At 40.0% G+C, this 3,410-nt stretch overlaps 1 long non-coding RNA gene across 1 annotated transcript in view; it reads right to left on the bottom strand.

Moving 5' to 3' along the window:
* Nucleotides 1-2,496: 2,496 nt before the first annotated feature.
* Nucleotides 2,497-3,410, bottom strand: part of LOC147029429 (uncharacterized) — a 2,133-nt gene continuing 1,219 nt past the window's right edge. Inside the window, exons 2-4 of the long non-coding RNA XR_015055903.1 lie at nucleotides 3,322-3,410; nucleotides 2,886-2,943; nucleotides 2,497-2,661 (exon numbers count right to left, since the gene is read on the bottom strand). The exon at nucleotides 3,322-3,410 is cut by the window's right edge and continues 70 nt beyond it. This is a non-coding gene — a long non-coding RNA (uncharacterized LOC147029429). The remainder of the gene's footprint in view (nucleotides 2,662-2,885; nucleotides 2,944-3,321) is intronic.

Here is a 3,410-nt window from a genome sequence, read left to right as displayed (position 1 = left end):
TCAAAATATGGAAACCAGTGAGATTCAAAAAAGATTGGCGGTATTACAGAAAATAACTCAACCCACCGAGGAGGAAAACAAAGAATTGACAAGTCTATTTGCAATATTTTCTTCAAGACTATTGACATCGTCAAGCTATTCATTTTAATTCAAGTTTTTTCTTAAATAAATGGAGGAGAGAGTGAAGGCATTTCTTAGGATTCTTTATGTTTTAAAAATTAAGATTCAAATGTGCATGTTGGAAACTAAAAAGGTTTTCGCACTCTGCAGGACTTTTTCACATAAATAAATGAGTTATTGTCTCAAATGTAAAAAGAAAACTAATACTAAAAATATTTCATATATTAAAAGTAAAAATAACAGGGTTATCCAAAAAGGTATATGTTCGGTGTGTGGTTCAAAAAAAAATCAATTTATCTCCAAACACAAACTCGGAGGAGATATACAAAAGTTTTTATCAGGAAGTAAATTTACAACTACTGGAATACCAGGGGAATTACATCTTCCAGGGTATTCTTTCTGTGGTCCAGGCACAAACTTGGATAAAAGATTAGATGAGGCAGACAATCCTAAATCCTGGAGTAAACCAATCAATAGAGTTGATGAAGTGTGCATGAGACACGATATTGATTATGGGAATACCACAACGTTGGAAGAAAAGCATGAAGCCGATAGAGAAATGTTGTATAATTTGTCTCTGATACAAAATCCAACCTTGAGAGAAAAAGTTGATAGGTTCATCGTGAAGAAGATGATTAGTGCTAAATTGAAACTTGGACTTGGAAATTCAAAAAACTCATAGGCTCTAATGATGTCATTAAGACTGAAGAGCAATTAGCTGATGAATTACATAAACCAATATTCACAAAGTTTCAGAGAAGGAAAGTTTATTCCAAGGAAGTTGATTATATCTGGTCTGCTGATTTGATTGAACTCAATAATGATAAGGGGTACAAGTATGCTTTAACCGTTATTGATTTGAGGAGTAGATATGCGTGGGTTGTCCCTTTAAAAAACAAAACAGGTAATACTCTTATGTTAGCTTTTCAACAGATATTTAATAAAAGTAAGAGAAAACCTAAAAAATTGTGGACTGATGAGGGTAGAGAGTTTTATAACAAGACATTTATGAATTTTCTAAAAAATAACAGTATTACATTATACAGTACCTTTAATGAAGGGAAGGCAGTTGTTGTTGAACGTTTTAATCGTACCTTAAAAGAGAGACTATATAAAAAATTCACACAACTCGGTTCACAACAATGGTTATCTTTTATTCAGGATATTGTGGATAAGTATAATGACACGATTCACACGTCAACGAATATGAAGCCATCAGAAACATTTACAAAATTAAAATATGAAAAAGAGATTAATGTCAGAAAACCTAAGTTCAAAGTTGGTGATATCGTAAGAATATATAGGTGGAAATCTCATTTTGAAAAGGGTTTTACTGAACGATGGACGAAAGAACTTTTTAAAATTGTTGATGTAATAGATACGGTTCCTTGGACTTATAAGATATATGATTTGGAAGGGGAAGAGATTTTAGGTTCATTTTATTCACAGGAATTACAAAAGACAAAGATAAATTGAAATTTTTTGACTCCGCCCCTTTTTGACTCCACCCACACAAGCCCCACCCACACAAACCCCACACAAACCCACCACACACAAACCCCCCACAAGCTCCAATAAATTGAAATTTTTTGACTCCGCCCCTTTTTGACTCCACCCACACAAGCCCCACCCACATAAACCCCTCCTACACAAACCCCACACAAGCTCCACACAAGCTCCACACAAGCTCCACACAAGCTCCACACACACAAGCTCCACCCATATTCACATAATTAGTGATTAGTTAATTAGTTCCCCCACACACAACATGTTTATTTAATTAAAAAATTATCCACCCATCCACACAAGCTCCACTCATCCACCCATCCACCCATCTCTCCACCCATCCATTGATCCACACAAACCTCATCCACATTCGCCCCTGCCCACATAAACCCTGCCCACATCAACCCCTCCCACATAAGTCCTGTCTACACAAGCTCCACACAAAAACTCCACACACATAAACCCTGTCCACATAAACCGCTCCCACACAAGCTCCACCCACCGAAGCCCCGCCCACATAAGCCCCACCCACATAAACCCCTCCCACACAAGCCCCACCCACATAAACCCCGCCCACACACACCCCGCCCACACAAGCCCCACCGAAGCCCCGCCCACATAAACCCCTCCCACACAAGCCCCACCCACACAAGCCCCACCCACACAAGCCCCACCCACACAAGCCCCACCAAAGCCCCGCCCACACAAGCCCCTCCCACACAAGCCCCACCCCCTCATCCCCCTGTGCGCCCCCACCTTTGACCCACCACCTCCCTCATCCCACCCCCACCCTTCCCCACACACACACATGGGGAGGGGAGGGATGGGATGAGGGGGTGATGGGCCATTGGGGGCGCACCTACCCTCCCTTCATGTTTTGATCCTCTTCTTGTAATTCAGAATCAAGTAATTGTATACAAAACAAATATAATTTATTAATATTGAAAATATTAAATATTCATTTGCGAGAATGTATAATCTTTCCCAGCAATCTTCTCCAGATGTCTTGTGATTTCGAAACTCAGACACCATATTCTGTTTTGAAACAAAAAGTGGATAATAATTACATGGTAATATGAGTAAGCCTCGTTGACCACTGAATTAACACACCAGGAGGCCGACTCAGCCTGTCATCCTTTCAAGGTCAATAAAATTAATTCCAGTGTACTGACAAAACCGCGTTCAAACTAATAATGCAACCAACATTAGACGACATTCTAAAGAGAGAGTGATATTAATAATAATTCAGAAATATTTACCTCCAGAAAATCATGTGTTGTACAAGATTGCTTCAACAGCTGATGTTGTGCGATAGTGCTGAAAAAAAAAAAAAAAAAAGTCAAGGGTATAGATGAAGAGACAGACAGACAGGGAAAGCAACACACACACACACACACACGCACGCACACACACACACACACACACACGCACACACGCACACACACACACACACACGCGCACACACACACACACACACACACACACACACACATAGACACACATAGACACACGCACACACGCACACACACACACACACACATAGACACACATAGACACACGTGTCTCACCATTGGTTTAATTCATTCGAGATCAGAGACCGGTCATTATAAATCATTGATCTCTTCAATAAGAGCAGAGAGAGGTAGGTAGGAAGACAGACAGAGAGAGAGACACACACACACACACGTGTCTCACCATTGGTTTAATTCCTTCGAGATGATAGGACGTGATAAGACTTCGTGCCACTCATTGAAAATGTCTTTCAATTCTCTTCTAAAATCATT

This window comes from Eptatretus burgeri, chromosome 3 (genome assembly GCF_056783735.1).
Source record: "Eptatretus burgeri isolate ZD-2024b chromosome 3, Ebu_testis_v1, whole genome shotgun sequence".
Lineage (NCBI taxonomy): Eukaryota > Metazoa > Chordata > Myxini > Myxiniformes > Myxinidae > Eptatretus > Eptatretus burgeri.
Note: the sequence above shows the minus strand (reverse complement) of the source record. Positions and strands in the feature narration are given on the sequence as shown.